This window comes from Chiloscyllium plagiosum, chromosome 2 (genome assembly GCF_004010195.1).
Source record: "Chiloscyllium plagiosum isolate BGI_BamShark_2017 chromosome 2, ASM401019v2, whole genome shotgun sequence".
Classification (NCBI taxonomy): Eukaryota; Metazoa; Chordata; class Chondrichthyes; order Orectolobiformes; family Hemiscylliidae; genus Chiloscyllium; species Chiloscyllium plagiosum.
Window position 1 is genome coordinate 63,567,677 of NC_057711.1, and position 18,722 is coordinate 63,586,398.

Below are 18,722 nucleotides of genomic sequence, written 5' to 3' on the forward strand. Positions count from 1 at the left end.
CTGCCATGTACAAGGCACAAGTTAGGAGTGCACGCAATTTCAGTATCCCAAACCCACTTTCTCTCCACACCCCTTAATCCTTTTAGCTGCAAGGGCCACATCCAGCTCCCTCTTGAATATATCTAATGAACTGGCCCCAACAACTTCCTGTGGGAGAGAATTCCACAGGTTCACAACTCGCAGAGTGAAGAAATTCTTCCTCATCTCAACAAAAATGGAATTTGTGCCTTGGTCATGTAGGCAGAGATGATTAGTCATTTATGATAATTATCCAGATTGTTTTAAAACAGCGGTCAACCATAAAGTTACTGTCACAGTAAGAGAGTCACCACACCAGGCTAAGAGTCTGCAGTACCAGGCCAAAAGACTGCCATGCCAAGCCCGGATTTTATACTGCATGAGAAGACACCGATGACTGGTTAGCAAGTTCTCACTGTTTGATAGAGACATTGACATGGGGAATGATGATGATGACTTACAGTTAACTGCCAAAAAGTGTTTACATTTAAACCAGGTCGGCTGACTCTGATTAGTCAAAGCATGTTTCCAAGGAATGAACTAAAGAATGCTGTTGTCTGTAAGTTAAAACAAGCACAATATGTGTACGCGTTCTTTCCGTCTGCAAAGTTCATAGCCCTGTGTATTAACAATATAATATCCAGTGTGTGAAAGTCCACCATACTGTGAGCCTGACTGACAATATTAAATCAGTCATTATATAATTATTAGCACACTCAGGGTTATTTATCAAGTATTGTCCAAGCACAGAAACACATCCAGTGTTGGATACTATATTTTGAGATTTACAACTATAGGCCGTTTGGTAATGGTCATTACATTGCCTGTTGTGAACAGCTGAAGGGATGTGCTGTTTGATAGGATCTGCCAGATACAGAGAGAGCACATACCCTCATTGAGCATGTTATAACTTAACAAAATGGAAGACAACCATTCTCTGGTACATTCTTCAGGGTAATGGCTTGATAATTAGGAATCAACCTGCCTGATTTAAATTTAAACTAAAATTGGTGGATGTCAGTCACTTATCTAGCTGGTGAATTCTGCATCATAAAGCCTCTACAAATCAGAGCTGCTGCCAACCAATCAACACTCACTTCTCAAACATTGTTCCCCTTTGCACTGGTATTCTTGCAACTGTGTTGATATATACAAGATAAATAGTTTTAACAAGATGTGTCTTTTTCAGTAATGCTCAAATTCTGTACTATTCAATGACTAGGAAAGAAAGGCAACATCTTTGAGATAATTCAAAAGGAATTTAATGTAAAAGAAAATCTACTGGGGTCTTCTAAGAAAAGGGAAATGCTGAAAAATGCTATATTGTATAAGAACTAAGAAACTGAAATAAGTGATGACAATTCGCAGCCATCCAATTGTTTCAAGGTAATTATTTTGGATACCATAAAGCATTAATAATGTTGTTTCTTAGTTTGAATCATTTGAATTGGAGGTTGGGTTGGGGTTGACCACTACTTGAATAAAAATTCACACATGCCAATATAGTGGGAAAGCTTTAAAGGGACAACAGCAAAATCACAGCCCATTTTACATCTGTCCCTTTCGTGCTAAAGAAAATCATAAATGATGGTTAAGAACTCATAGTTTTAGATGCCTTAAGTAACCTTTTCTTATTTTCATATTATTTTGAAATGCAATGTATCAAGCAATAGTGTAAAGCTGAATGAAAGTTAGGCAGAAAGATTGGTATGGACTGATTTTTAATATAAAGTAGAATTCATGAATTAGGTATCATTTGCGGGTTATTTAATCATGTTCAGCTCTGCATATATATTGTTCTACAACCAGACTTTCAAATATTTAATAACATTGAATTCAGTGATATGTCTATTATTTTAAATTATGGCAAACCTAAAAATAGAAAACCTAATGACACTAAAATGTTTGATTAAAATGTGGTACTGCTGACCTTCAGCCCCGAGTTTACCCTTCAGCAGACTGTGAGAAGATTCTGTGTGCCTGTAAATTATTCCCCTGCACCTGTTTTAGATATTTTCTGCAATTTGGGTCTCCCATTTGTAGATTGACTGTTAACAATGAGACTGAGTTTAGAGAATAAAGAAATATGGCTACAATTGAACAAGGTTTTCTTGACTCTACATCTGTTATATTGTGTTCACATTCACTCTTCATATTTAAGAAAGTGTATACTTTACAGCAGAGGCAGTACTATGAAGGTGTGCGAGGTTAGTCTCTCAGATGAGAGGATTGTCCTGTGATGTGACACTGAGTAAATTGAGCCAAATACTCTTTGAATTTTACAAGAATGAGAGGCGATCTCTCATGAAATATGCAAGATTCTGAATGGACTTGACAAGATAGACAGTGAGAGGTTGTTTCCATTGACTGGGACCACAGAATCATGATAAAGGTCATTTATGTGTGTGATAAGAGGAAATTTCTTAACTTTAAGAGTTTCAAATTTTTTGTAGATGTACGGGCTCCAATATTGAATAATTTTAAGGATAAAATAGATAGATAGACAGTCTCCCAGGGAAATGGGGGTCTGGCAAGTAACAGCCTTTCATCTCATATAAGATCATAGTTTACGATGAAACTTGTTTCGTTTTGTTTGGCTGCAGAGCCCCAGTCTTACATAGCGATCCCTGCCAGAGTTCCGACAGAGGAAGTCAATCGTCTGAGAAGGTAGAGGATTTGTTGGTCTCTGAATTTTCTAGACTTTTTTCTCAGTCAGATAAATTCTTTTCCATCTTCTCACCACTTCCAGTTTTCCTGCAAACATCAACTTCCAAGGATTACAGCCCTCAGTGATTGTCTCCCAGTTGGTTGTGTCAATGTCCGTCAACTTTACATCTCACTTGCAGATGTCTTTGCATCAGATCAGTGGAAGCCTAGAAGGTTCTGACACAGTGGCCAGTTTAACTTACGGACGGCCTTTAGATATACAGTCATCATGCATTTGATGAGCTTTGCCAAGCCATTGAAACAAGTAAAGACTGATGGAATTAACACTGCTGGGACCTCAGAGTTGGTGACCATTTGAAATGTGAAGGTGGAAACTGTTCAACCTTTTCTCCTGCCTAGTATATGTTGTTCAGGTCTCATGACAGTAACGGCGGGTGTATTGAGGATGCAGGCTTGGAAGTTCCACAATATGGTGTTCTCAGGCAGATTGTTGAACTGAATTGAATTTATTGTCACATGTACACAAATGAATACACTGAAAAGTTTACAGTTGCCACCTTGCAGCACCATCTTAGGAACAAGGGTACCTAGGTATAGATACTTAAGATGAAATTCTTAGGAACAAAAAAAATAGAAAAAAGGAAATAAATAGTCCAGCATTATAGGTCATATGAATAAATTAGAAAAATAATTTAAACAGGTAAAAAGTTCAGCTCATCTGGCTTTCCAACCTAGTCCATGCCAACAGCTAGCCTCGAGGGAGATCTCCACTGCCTTGCCCACTGCCAGATCCGCTAACATAGGAGTCCAAGAACCGTGCAAGTGTTGTTGGCCTACACTCAGTGGGTGGGTAAGTGGAGCTAAAGTTCAGAATCAATCTTTATGTATGGAATAGAAGAGTGGTATCCACCACCTACATAGATCACTCCTACTCCTGGTCTTTGTTTTATTGTGCTCTTACGCCACAATTAAAGACGATCTCAATATCTCAATCTAAGTATTTCCTTGGGGTTTTTAAAAGTTGAGACTTGGTGTTGGTCTGCACCTGAATTGTGTTTCAAGGGTCATTATTCACAATCTGTCTGCCTTCAGTCCCATTGAGGCCGGTAACACACAAACTTGGTGTTATCCCATTATTTATCTGATTAGAGTATGCAGCCATATGTTCAGAGCGTGGACATCTCCCAGATAGACTTCAGCATGTAAAGGCAGACCATCCCTCATAAAACGGATGTGTACTGACAGAAAAAAAGCTGCAGCTTGCAGTCTGCCCAGCAAGGCCTGCAGTTTTTAACAAAGAGAATGAACACCATGGGCAGAGAGGGAATGCCCATTTTGCAATGTAACACTGAGGTCTTTGTCATTATGATCAACAGGAAGTGAGAGTGGCATGTCTCCACAGTGGGAGCCATGTAGTCATCAAGAAAAGCCCTCTGAAAGGAATGGGAGCAAGTGACAAGGTTTGTGGAATTAGCTGTGATGTAGCGTCCAGTTGTCGATGTTTCACCTTCAACTATAACTCAGCCTTCTGACGTGTTCCAGGCCATCCCACAAAGCTGTCTCCAGCAAAAGTCAGCAACTGCCCACAGCCAAACTGAAGCCAATATGGTATCTAAGTGTCACAACACTAGGACAGGCAAAGGTACTTCAAAAAAGCAAGGTCCCCAAGTCTTTCTCATGAAGTACTCTTTTCCAGAACTTCCACCATACATATACCTCTACTGGCACGTGTTTAACCCTTTAACCCCTTCAATGCCCCAGATTTGCATAAAACATAGAAATGATTGTGTATGTATGCAACTGAAACATTGCAATATTAGCATTACCTGTTATTTTAGTGAGGAATGAGGGTGTTTGTTTGACTGCAGTGTACTAACCAGTTGAGGAGGGGTGAAATGATGTTGTGTTGCCCCACACCACATTTGACTGCAACAGCATTTTGCTTTGGAACCAAGAGAGGAGATGTTCTTACAATTCTGTAAGTGCCCCTTATTTATGCTTTGCAGGTATGAAAACGTTACTCAGGTTTCCTTAGGTTATATATAAAAAAGATAGGTTTATTGAAGCTATTTTCCTATGCTAAAAAAAGATTAAGTAATTGGATACCATTCTTCCAGTTACACATGGTCTGAGCCTGCAGGCACACACAGATACAGTGGGCAGAGTAAAGGGATAGGCTTCCAAAGGTGATGCTGTACATAAAAATTAAAACTACAGTGCATGGTTAGGTGTTTTCTGATTGATTTCAATGTGAATTCAATGTTGAGGTAACTTGGTTCAACTGTTCCCTGGACGCAGTTACAAGGATTAGATTTCCACGTTTTAAAAGAGCTTCATTAACATTTGGTTTTCTCTCAGGGCTGCTCACTGCAAAGCCCATTTCGTTTTACTTTTCTGTACTTTTAATTTTGGACTGAAATGGAAAAAGAACTGTTTTAAAAGCCAAGGATTGCTGAGGGATTACTGCACTTTTTAAAAGTGACCCCATTGTAACCACCATCAATATCTTCTTATAGCAGCAGTTAAAGTGCAATTTGCGGGTGAATTGGAGCCAAAGACTATGTATAAATGGAGATTCAGCCAGCAACAAGTCTCTGATTAATCTGTGGATCCGTGTCCAGTTATCAATGACAAGGGCCTCCTGCCTGCCAACAGCCATTTGATTGGATCTCGGGTAGCTGAACAAGATTGCCAGAAGCCTTCAGATCTCCATCAGCTGAGGAGCTCTCACTCTGTTCTCTGCAGTTAAAGCCAGTTTAAACCTGAAGACAATCCATTTATTTTTCCTTCAGCAGTTCCCATAAGCTGTAACTTCAATAAATCAGAGACCTTTTTCTAAAAGTGAACCACTCACCCTATGCCATTTGCAAACCAGCGAAAACATCCTGAGAAGGAAGACCAAAAAGCAGTGTTCTAATCAGCACATGAAGCACCTCAGCAGATCCTGTGAACAGACACCACTAAACTGTTTTCCCAGCATTATCGCCATTCGGTGAGTGTGTGTGTGTGTGCATGTTGGCGGGGGGGTCTGTGTGTGAATGTGGGAGGGTGCTTTGTGTGTGTGTTTGTATGTGTAGGTGTGGGTCTGTGTGTGTGCATAAGCAGAACTTTGTAAGGACATTAGAGATATAACTAGCAATGCTATGTGCCAGTAGCCCATTATTGTTATCTGCGGCTAAACTGTATTTACTTGTAATAAATAGTCATTCATATTAAGTACAGAAACCTGGCCCTTGTTCTTTGTCAACCTGGATATATAAAATAGATAAATTAGGGAATTCTGCATCCTTTGTAAACAAAAACTGATGAATCTGAGAAAATCGAGGCTTGATTTCCAGCACACTGCCCCAACAAGGTCTTACAACACATTTGCAGAAGCAAGCAGACCGCTTCCTAAGAGAGATAAAGAGAGAGAAAGCACACAGCTTCTCAGTTTATCGTCAATCCAGCATTGCTTAATCTTCCCCTTCTGTTTGGTTAGCGGACCATTCAAGCATTCTGCTCATCTGTATATTCGAGAACTGTTCTGTTAGTTCAAGTCTACAGCATTTATTGCATCAAAATAGCTCTTTGCATTTTGACATCTCATCTCAGAAACGTTTTAAAAATTTCAGAGTAACCTGGATCTATTGGAGATGTGGTCATTCACAATCCCTGATGTTTGATTGTCTGCTTTTATTCTAGTTGGTAGGCTACAAAATTGGACAATTTGCAAGAATCAGTCTGTCTGTCACTATCTTTTTAGAAAAGAAACACATCTGTCTGCATGGAGTCTTAGCTTTTAAAAAAAATCCAACCTGGAGAAGAAAATTTCAAAATTGTATCTTCAAAATCTAGCCCATCCTCGTAATCACAGATGCACATTGTCTGAAGTGACGGCAACAGTTTGAGTCAGAGATTGTTCAGTAAATTGCCTTTGAAGAACATCAAGGTTTCAATGCCTATGGTATTGTTCTCTAATTGTCTAGTATCACTGTATGACATATGTTGGGACAGATAAAGATGAACATCAGAGCCATGTAAGGTGGTGGTGGCACAGTGCTTATGCCTAGGTGGTACATCTCTCTGTTGGCAAGGATTTACCCGTTGAGGTTGCCATGTGCGTAGTCAGTGGCTCTTTTGACTGAAATCAGTGGAAAATAATATTTTCCTCCCTTGGTTTCTGCTCACTAGGTCAGTGAACCTTCTTTTCTTTCTTTTCCCTTCACCTCCTTGACTTGCTTTGTGTGTATTCCTTTTCATCCTTATGCTTTGGCCCCCTTCCCTTCTTGAAGTTTACCCACACTCTCATTATAGCCTCACCAGATCATTCAAATGGATAATCCCTTTATCAGCAGTGTTTAGTTTCAAATAAAGCACCTGTATTATTGAGCAGATTGTGTATGAAAAAGATTCCAATCTACAGACCTTCACTATAATTCTTTTCATTTGGTTTGGGACTGTGAGTTGAGGTAAGGGTAAGTTGAAGTTTTAACAGTAGCTTGCTTTAAAAGTTGAAAGCAAACACAGATGTTTGCTGTTAGTGACTGTTAGTTTGGAAGATAATGCAACTTAATTTCTAATCTAAGCAACATTGTGTGCAATTCAGCACTGTGCCTTGCCATGCCCAGAGTTAGCAGCTGGTTAAATCTTGTGTTTGTCTATCAAGGGAAGACAGAGGTTAATCAGCCAACCACAGAGAATATTGGTTAAAAAAGAAGAGGTGGGAGAACATTGGTTCTTGCCAGTTGTTGCAAGTAATGAGTAATTTTGGGAGCTTTATGACTGGCTGCTATGTTTTACCCTGTCTAGTTTATTTCCAGTTAAAGAATTGTTGCATGTTCTGAGAAAAGAACCCCAGTCTGCAAAAAATAAGTAAACAACTGCAGGAAGTGTACTGATTCTGTTCGCAATCACCAGTGTCTTTGAAATTAGATATACCATTATGTGTCTGTGAATAACACATCATCCAAGGATTGCACATCTCACAGTAGACAGCGTGGCATCCTTGATACTGTTTAACTGATCTGGAAAATTACAATTTTGTTTTGTTTAAGTCGTTATCTATGTTTGTCTACCTTTGTATGAGTGGAAGTTTTGATCAACATGGATTGAGTTTAAATCATAGATATTAATTTAATTACCTTTTTGTATAACTTTGTCTCACTAAAACAACGGTATTTATAATAAATTGTTAACTTTTGTTTAAGTTATAAGCTTGGTGTCCAAGCTCTATTATTCATAAAGCTTGATTAGGAAGAATTGGGCAATTTTGAGGGTCATTGAATATTTTAATTTCATTGTGTTTCAAATCTGGTAAAAGGGCTAATTTGGTTTTGTTTGGTATCCCTGTTCATCACACCAGTGAAACCTGATTTGGATATTAGGCATATCAAAGCAACTGTTTATAGGAAGTCTGTGGGCTTATAGGTTAAAAAATCCAGACAATATTGTACTTCTTTTGCAAGACCTCACTCCTCCAGTCAAACTAATAAGCAGAGATACATTATCTTAAAACTATAGTGGCATTTTGCTCAATCATCTTCTTACATTATAAAATTGCTGCTAAAGGATGCAGGAGTAAGGGACAATGAGAACACTAACTGTACTGAAGAGAGGAGCCAATAAATATGATAACACAAAAAAAAAGGAGGACACAGTCGCAGCCCATTGTGAGTGTCACATTAGAAAAAGACTTTTATGAAGCAATGGACTAGCAGAATAAGGAAAAATACATTTTCATCTTGCATTTCAGAGGGGGCAACTAGATTTAGTCAGTATACTCTACAATAATACATAGTAAAAGAAAGAGTCATAGTGGACAAGGCAGTGGAGAAATGGATAGGACTGGGACACCAGCTAAATTTGTAACTGACAATGTGGGGGTATTTTCTCAAAATAAATGTAGGGCTGTATGTGAACATTGGGGTTATCTACAGCAGAAAGATCCTGTAGTAATGGAGTGAGTGAAAGAAAAAAACAGAGTGACAGATGAGATGATTCATGAAATCCTAACGGATCAGTCACATTGTAAATTAGCATTTGCCCCGATATGGGAACTTTATGCGAGGAGCTGACTGCAAATGACGGGCGACTTTTTGTTTTGAGCAGTTGAATGTCCTTCATTTGGGGGGATGTTTCAAAGGAAATTTGTGGAGCCTTGTGACATCATATAAGGCTATCTGAAATAAATTTTAATCCAGGAGAAATGACTTATTATGAAACAGATGAGCAGAAGTTTTGGAAAGGTCTGTGTAAGGCTTTAAGTAATGTTGGAAAAACAATAATTTTACAGCATGGTGACCAAACTGTTAGGGCGCATTTCTTGAGATTAATTAACGCTGATCACACACTTAAAACATTTTAACAAGTCATAGAAAATTATGAGGTATCATGCACATCACATATACATACATTGGACAGTTAGAAGTGGCAGGTGAAATGTTGACTAAATATGGACAAAATGGTGCAGTAATGCAAGACAGGGATTCTGTACCTTGGCACACAACCAAAAGTTGGCACTAAAGTTAACATTTTTCTTCTAGGAGAGATCAGTGAATGGATGAGTGCCTCCATTCCAAGGAGAGCACGGAAAGCCTCTGGAAATACAAACATTGGCTAAATGTGCAACTTGAGGAACAAGAGGGAAGATTCATTGGGAAAATGAAGTGAAGGTCTGAAACTATGAGTTCTGAAAGTGGACATTGTCTTAGGAAGCAATCCTGAATTTGTGAAAAGGATCCTGATATTGAATACTATATTGTATAGTACTCCAAAAGCAGGCGTGTCGAGTTTATTACTAACACCAAAAATGCTTAGGAAACTTAGCAGGTCTGGCAGTATATGTGAAGAGAGAAACAAAGTTCTCTGAGTTCAGCTTCTCTTTGAGTTTCAGAAATTTGCTGAGTTTCTCCAGCATTCTTGGTGTTTGTTTGAAATTTCCAGCATCCACAGTATTTTGCTTTTATTCAAGTAGAGCTTATTGTTTGACCAGAGCAAAGAGTATGGAGCAAACTGGGAATATTGCAAGAACTTGAAGCCCATGTTATTGAGAAATTTCATTGATTGCAAATAAATTTGAAAGTAAGTTGGCGAGAAATGCCAAGCTAAAAGAGTTATCAGCTGGAAAGAGTTTGATGCCTACACTGAGGTACCAGCCTTATCATAAGGATGGATGTGCATAAAGTGTTCCGTGATAGGATACAAAGGCTAAAACTAGACAAGATCCTAGAGATTTTGAAGAAAAACATGGTGATCAAGATGGTAGAGTGATTCCTTTTGCAGTGATTTACAGGAAAAATTATCTTGAAGAATTTAATGCTTTTAACAACATACCCCTGGGAATAGAACAAAGAAATTTTACAGTCCAGGAACAGGCCCTTCAGCCCTCCAAGCCTGCGCTGGTCCAAGTCCACTGTCAAAACCTATTGCCTAATTCCTAAGCATCTGTATCCCTCTGCTCCCCACCTACTCATGCATCTGTCCAGACGCACCTTAAATGAATCTACTGTGCCTGCCTCCACTACCTCTGCTGGCAATGCATTCCAGGCACCTACCATCCTCTGTGTAAAGTACTTCTCGTGTGTATCCCCCTTAAACTTTTCACCTCTCGCCTTGAACGCATGACCTCTCATTATTGAATCCCTCACTCTGGGAAAAAGTTTGTCTCTATCCACCCTGTCTATACCCTTCATGATTTTGCAGACCTCAATCAGATCCCCCCTCAATGTCCTTTTTTCTAATGAAAACAATCCCAACCTACTCAACCTGTCTTCATAGCCAGCACCTTCCATACCAGGCAACATCCTCGTAAATCTTCTCCGCATCCTCTTCAAAGCGTCCACATCCTTTTGGTAATGTGTGGACCAAAACTGTACACAGTATTCTAAATGCGGCCGAACCAAAGTTTGGTACAATTTTAACATGACCTGCCAGCTCTTATACTCAATACCCCGTCCGATAAAGGCAAGCATACCATATGCCTTCTTGACCACTCTATCCACCTGTGCGGCCACCTTCAAGCTGCAATGGACCTGGACTCCCAGATCTCCTGCTCATCAACTTTTCCCAAGGCTCTTCCATTTACAGTATAGTTTGCTCTGCAATTAGACTTCCCAAAATGCATCACCTCACATTTGCCTGCATTGAACTCCATCTGCCACTTCTTCACCCAACTCTCCAGTCTATCTATATTCTCCTGGATTCTTTGACAGTCCCTATGCTTTCTGCTACTCCACCAATCTTTGTGTCATCTGTAAACTTGCTGATCATACCAACAATGCCCTCTTCCAGATCATTTATGTATATCACAAACAACAGTGGCCCCAGCACTGACCTCTGTAGAACACCACTGGTCACCTTTCTCCATTTCGAGAAACTCCCTTCAACTACTACTCTCTGTCTCCTGTTGCTCAACCAGTTCTTTATCCTCCTAGCTAAAACACCCTGAACACCATGTGACTTCACTTTCTCCATTAGTTTACCATGGGAAACCTTAACAAATGCCTTACTAAAACCCATGTATATGACATCAACAGCCCTTCCTTCATCTATCAACTTGGTCACTTCCTCAAAGAACTCTATTAAGTTGGTAGGGCACAATCTCCTCTACACAAAACCATGTTGCCTATTACTGATAGGCCCATTCTTTTCCAAAAATGAATAGATTTTATCCCTCAGTATCTTCTCCATCAAGTTCCCCACCACTGATGTCAGGCTCACTGGTCTGTAGTTAGCTGGAATATCCCTACCACTCTTCTTGTACAGGGGGACAACATAAGCAACCCTCCAATCCTCCGGCACTTCACCTGTGTTTAAGGATGCTACAAAGATATCTGTCAGGGCCCCAGCTATTTCCTCTCTCGCCTCCCTCAGCAACCAAGGATCGATCCAATCTGGTCCTGGGGATTTGTCCACTTTAATATCCTTTAGCCTACCCAAGACATCTTCCCTCCATATGTCAACGTGATTCAGAGTAAACAAACTTCTATCTCTAATCTCAACATTCATCATGTCCCTCTCCTCAGTGAACACTAATGCAAAGTAATCATTGAGAATCTCACCCATTTTCTCAGGTTCGACACACAACCTTCCTTCCTTATTCTTTAGTGGACCAACCCTTTCTCTAGTTGCCCTCTTGCTTCTTATAAAAGAATAAAAGGCCTTGGAATTCTCCTTAATTCTGTCGCTAAAGTTATTTCTTGGCCCCTTTTAGCCCACTTGATTCCTCGGTTAAGATTGGTCCTACTGTCCCAATATTCCACCAAGGCCCGTTCTGTTCTTTGCTGCCTGGACCTTATGTACATTTCCCTTTTCCTTCTGGCTAGTTGCACGATTTCTCCTGACATTCACGGTTCAAGAATCTTGCCTTTCCTATCCCTTATTTTCAAAGGGACATGCCTATCCTGCACTACCTTCAACCTATCTTTGAAAGCCTCCCACATATCAAATGTGGACTTCCCTTCAAATAGTTGCCCCCAATCCATATTTCCCAGCTCTTCCTGAATTTTGATATAATTGGCCTTGGCCCAGTTTCGTACTCTTCCCTTAGAATGTAAGCAATTAACATAAAAGTTGCATTTTTTCCACGGTGAAAAATTTCAAAAGCAAGTATTTTTGAGGAAACATAATGCTGGTTGGAAAGGAGTGCCAGGATTTTGACTCAGTGGACAGTGAAGGAACAGTGATATATTTCCAAATCAGGATGGTGAGTGCCTTTGCAGATCTTGGCATTCCCAATCATCTGCTATCCTAGTCCTTCTTTAGGGTAGTGGTCATAGGTTTGGAAGATACTGTCTAAGAAGCTATGGGGAATTTGTGAAGTGCATCTTGTACATGGTACACACTGTCAGTACTGAGTATTAGTGGTGGAGAGAGTGAATGTTTATGGATGCAATGCCTATCACATTGACTGCTTTGACTTGGATAGTGTCAAGCTTCTTGATATTGTTCAAGCTGCACTCATCCAGTCAAGCTGAGAGTTTTCCATTCCTGACTTGTGCCTTGCAGACAGTAGACTGGCCTTGGGGATTCAGAAGGTGACAGATTCGCTACAGGATGCCTGGTCTCTGACTTGCTTCTGTAGCCACAGCATTTGTAGACCCAGTCCAGTTCAGTGTCTGGTCAACAGTAATCTGTAGTTTATTGATAGCGGGCACTTCAGTGATGGCAATGCAATTGAATTTCAAGGAACAATGGCTAGCTTTTCTCTTCTGGGAGACAGTTATTGTTTGGCACTTGTGTGGTGTGACTGTAACTTTCCGCTTGCCAGCCCAACCTAAGAGTTGCTTGATTGCATTGTCAATGAACTCTTCCATCACATTATTGGTGATCTAAAGTTGACAGATAGAGCAGTAATTGGCTGGATTAGATTTGTCCTGCTTTTTGTCCTGGGCAATTTTCCACATTGCTTGGTAGATGCCAATGTTGCAGCTGTACTGGAACAGCTTGGCTCGGGGTGAAGCAATTTCTATGGTTCAAGTCTTGAGTACTATTGCCATAAATACCACCTTCCAAAACAAAGTAGCCCACTTGACTGGCACCACACACAAACATTCATTCTCTCCACTGATGGTGCTGAGTAGGAAGAGTGTGTACTATTTGCAACATGCACTGCCGCAATTCACCAAGGATCCTTAGATAGCCACTTCCAAACCCATGACGACTCCATCTAGAAGGACATGGGCAGCAGACACATGGGAACACCACAATTGGCAACTTTGTCTCCAAGCCATTCGCCATCATCGTTTGGAAATGTATCTTCAGTCTTGCTGGGCAAAATCCTAGATTCCCCCTTCCAAACCATAAGACCACAGGGAATTAGAACAGTCATAGGCTAATTGGCTCCTCACGTCCGCTCCACCATTTAACAGTGGCTGGTTAAACATTCCTCGTACACATTCTTCTGCATTTTCTCCATACTCTTACTTGATCAAGAATCAATCTCAGCCTTCAATATACATAAGGACTCTGAGAACCCACAGCTCTGTGTCAAGGACTTCCAAAGACTCTCATCACTCTGAAAAAAGAAATTCCTCATCTTTTCAATCTTAAATTGGTGCCCTTTTATCCTGAGAACATGCCCTTGAACCTGCACTCTCCCATGAGTGGAAACATCCTCTCAGCATTTACCCTGACAAGCCCTTAAGAATCCTGCATTTTAACAAGACCACCTCTCATTTTTCGAAACTCCAATGAATATAGTCCTAACCTAGAACCATAGAATCCCTCCAGTATGGAAGTAGGCCATCGATCCAAACCAATCCTTCAAAGAGCATCCCACCCTTGGCTAATCCACCTCACCTGCACATCCCTGAACGCTATGGGCAATTTTAGCATGACCAATTAACCTAACCTGCACCTCTTTGGACTGTGGGAAGAAACCATACCATCCGGAGTAAACCCATTCAGACACTGGGAGAATATGCAAACTCTGCACAGAGTCACCCAAGGGTGGAATCAAACCCAGGTCACTGACACTGTGAGGCAGCAGTGCTAACCGCTGAACCACTGTGCCACCCCCAAACTGTTTAACCTTTACCCGTAAGACAATCCCTTCATACTGGGGATCATCTGGTAATCACGAACTGTCTCCAATGAAATAAATAAGTAGTTCAAAACCAGTATTCCAGATTTGATCTCAGCAACACCTTGTACATTTGCATTAAGGCTTATCTACTTTTATACTCCAACCCTCTTGAAACAAGGGCCAACATTCCACGTGCTTTTCTGATTACCTGCTGTATCTGTATGTTAGGTTTCTGTGTTTCACACACAGGATGCCCCAAGTCCCTTTGTGTTGCATCTTCTGCAGTTTTTCTCCATTTAAGTAATGCTTTTGTTCTCCTTTCTAAAATGAATAACTTCACATTCTCCCAAATTATATGCTATTTGTTAACTTTTTGCTCACTTAATTAACCTATCAATATCTCCCTGTAAACTGTTTATGTCCTTCTCATAACCTGCCTTCCCACTTACTTTGTGTTGTCTGCAAATTTGGCCCCAGTACATTCACTTCCTTCCAACAAATCATTAATATATATTGCAAACAGTTGCAGTCCCAGCACTGATCCCTGTGGATCCCCATTGATTATAGGTTGCCAACATGAAAAAAAACCCTTTATTTTGGGGTGGCACGGTGGCTCAGTGGTTAGCACTGTTGCCTCACAGCACTAGGGACCCAGGTTCGAATCCCGCCTCGGGTGACTGACTGTGTAGAGTTTGCATATTCTCCCCGTGTCTGTGTGGGTTTCCTCCGGGTGCTACGGTTTTCTCCTACAATCCAAAGATGTGCAGGTTAGGTGAATTGGTCATGCTAAATTGCCCATAGTCAGGGATAAATATGGGGAATAGTCTGGGTGGGTTACTCTTTGGAGGGTGGGTATAGACTTGTTGGGCCAAAGAGCCTGTTTCCATACTGTAGGGAATCTAATCTAATCATCCCCACTTTCCTGCCCAATTCTCTATCAATGCCAACATACTCCCTCCAACACCATGGGCCCTTACCTTAAGGCTTAACCTTTTGTGAGGTAATTTGTTGAATGTCTTCTGGAAGTCCAAATACAACGCATCTACTAGTCCCCCCCAACCCCATCCATTCTGTTTGAGACTTCTTCAAAAAACTCTAATGAATTAAATAAACACAACTGCCCTTTAATGAAGCCATGCTGACTCTGCTTGATAAGATTATGATTTTTCCAAATGGGCTGCTATTATTTCCTTAAGAATCGATAGGTTAATCGATCTTTTTGAAAAAGAGTATCATATTGGTAATTTTCCAATCCTCTGGTACTTTTCCAGAGTCCAAAGATATTTGGAAAATTATAATCTATGTATCCACTCTTGCTGTAGCTACTTCTTTTAAGATGCAAGTCATCAGGGCTGGGAGACTATAACTCCATTGGGTTTTCTAATACTAATTCGCTAGTGATGGTGATGGTACTGAATTCCTCCCTCATATTCCTTACGATTAAAGTTTGATGCAAAATATCCAGTTAACACCTGTGCCACTTTCTTGTTCATCGTAACTGTCTCCCTACATTTGTTTTCTCAGGAGCCCTTGTATACTTTGATCTTTTTTTGGATAGTTAAGGAAGCTTTTATTGTCAGTTCATTATATTGCTCGTTGGTTTACCTTGTAGTTTATTTGCTCAGTCCTTATTATCTTTTTGGTCTCCTTTGCAGGATTCTGAATTTGGGGCTATCATTGACTTTTGCTTCCTTTCAACTTGATAAACTTCTTAACTTCCTTTTTTAACCATGGTTGGTTTTCCCATTCTTACAATCTTTCCTCCTTACTGAGCTGTATTTTTGCTGAGGGTCATGAATTACCTCCTTACGCATCGGCCGCTGTTTACTTACGAACATTTCTGCTAATCTACCTGCCAGTTCACTTCAACTAATTCTATCATCATTTAATTGTAATTCTCTTTATTGAAGTTAACATGGTTGCTTCCAATTCAAGTTTCTAACACTCGAAATGAATATTAAATTCTATTACGTTATGATCACTATTTCCTAGACGATCTTTTCCTCTATGCTAATTTATTAAGCCTGTCTCAGTACCCTTACCAGATCCAAAATAGCCTATTCCCTGGTTGGCTCCATGACATATTGCTCCAAGAAACTATCTATAATCCCTATGAATTAATTGTCGTGGCTATCCTTTCCAAATTGATTAACTCGATCAACATGAAAATTAAATCTGGGCAAAAGTGAGGACTGCAGATGCTGGAGTTCAGAGTCTAGATTAGAGTGGTGCTGGAAAAGCACAGCAGGTCAGGCAGCATCCGAGGAGCAGGAAAATCGATGTGTCCAAAAGCCCTTCATCAGGAATGAAAATTAAAGCCATCCATTATTACTGCTCTATTATTTTAGGAGCTCCTAATATTTGTTGATTTAATCCCTTTCCTGCAGCGTGGCTACTGTTTGCAGTATATGAGTCCACCTACACTAATGAAAGGTTCAAGAAGGCACCTCACCACAACCTTCTTAAGGAAAAGGAAAGGGCAATAAACTGGGAACATTCTTCCATCAGCAATGTTCGTATCCCATATGTAAAGTAACAGATTGTCAGGGCCCATTGCCTCTGCAGTATCTAGGCCTTCAGTCATTCCTTCATATCCCATAACATGAATCGCACTGGCTGAGGACAGGCATCTGTGGTATGGGCACCTCAAAGGGAGGTCGAGATGGATCATGCATTCAGCACTTCTGGCTGGAGATTGTTGTAAATGCATCAGCGTTCTCAGTGGCAGTGATGTGCTGGGCTCCTCTAATTATTAAGGTTGGAGTATTTGTGGAGTGTCTTCCTGCAGTGAGGTGTTTAATTATCCACCATCATTCACAAATGCATGTGGCAGGACTGTAGAGCTTAGTGCTGATCCATTGACTATAGGGTTGCTTAGTCCTGTTCATCACTTGTGGCGATGTTGTTTGGGAATATAAGGAATCCTGCCGGTATGCCTAGCCTTGTGATTGCATGACGGATCTATGACAGACAAATTGGTGAGGATGATGTTCGGCATGTCGGCCCCTCATCACCTGCCACAGATCTGGTCTCACAGCTATATCCTTTAGGATTTGACCAACTCGATCAGTAATGGTACTATTGAGCTACTGTTGGTGTTGGACATTGAAATTCCCACCTAGTACAATCTATGCCTTTGCCAATTCCAGTGCTTCCTCTAAGTGTTGTTTAACATGGACGAGTATTGAATCATTAACTGAGGTGGGGCAGTCCATGGTCATTTAGCGAGAGGTTTCCTTGCCCATGTTTGATCTGGTGCCATTTTTCATGGGGTCCAAAGTTGAGCGCTGTCAGCACTCTCTCTCAAATGTACACTAATCTTTCTGGGTCATTGTGTGTCAGGGAGATTTTGTGACTATAACCATTTTAGGTTGTTGTTTGACTAGTCGGTGAAACATCCCTCCCAACTAGCCTCCAAATGTTAATAAAGAGGGTCCATTGGGCTGACTTTGCCATTATCCTGATTTGATACCGTGGTCTGACTGCTTGCAATCTTTTGAGAATGTTTAGCTGTCTGAAATAATTAAATGGCTGCTAAGGCCAGTTCAGAAGTCAGTTTCACGTAAAATGGACCACAACAAACCCTCATCAAAATATGTTAAGAAGGTAGCCTAGATCCGAACTTTTCTCATTTTAACTATTCAATATTAAGCAAAACACAATATATTCATGCCTTTGCTCTGCTCCGGGATTCGGATTTCAACTCGCTCCGCTCCGGGACTCGGGTTTCCCCTTGCTCTGCTCTGGGACTCGGGTTTCCCCTCGCTCTGCTCCGGGAGTCGGGTTTCCCCTCGCTCTGCTCCAAAACCCGGGTTTCCCCTCGCTCTGCTCTGGGACTCGAGTTTCCCCTCGCTCTGCTCCGGGAGTCAGGTTTCCCCTCGCTCTGCTCCGAAACCCGGGTTTCCCCTCACTCTGCTCTGGGATTTGGGTTTCCCCTCGCTCTGCTCCGGGCTTCGGAATTCCCCTCGCTCTTCTCCGGGATTCAAGATTCTCTTTGCACTGCTCCGGGAGTTGCGATTCCACTTGCACTACTCCGGGATTCGGGTTTCACCTCGCTTTGCTCCGGGATTTGGAATTCCACTTACTCGACTCCAGGAATCGGGTTTCCTTCGCTATACTCCGGTACTCGGGATTCCCTTGCACTGCTCTGGGATTCGGGATTTCCTTCGCTCTTGTCTGACACTCCGTTCTCCTCTCGCTCTGCTCCGGGTCTCAGAATTCAACTTGCACTACTCCAGGATTTGTGTTTTCCCTCACACTTGTCCAAGACTCGCATTTCCCCTCATTCTGCAGGACTCGGGTTTCCCCTCATTCTGCTCCGGGACGCGAGATTTCCTCTTGCTCTGCACCGGATCTCAGTTTTCCCTCACATGGCTCCGAGACCCGGGTTTCCTTGGCTCAGCTCTGGGAATCGGGTTTCCCCTCGCTCTGCACCAGGACTCGGGTTTCCCCTCACTCTGCATCGGGACTCGGGTTTCCCCTCGCTCTGCGTCGGGACTCGGGTTTCCCCTCGCTCTGCTCCGGGACTCGG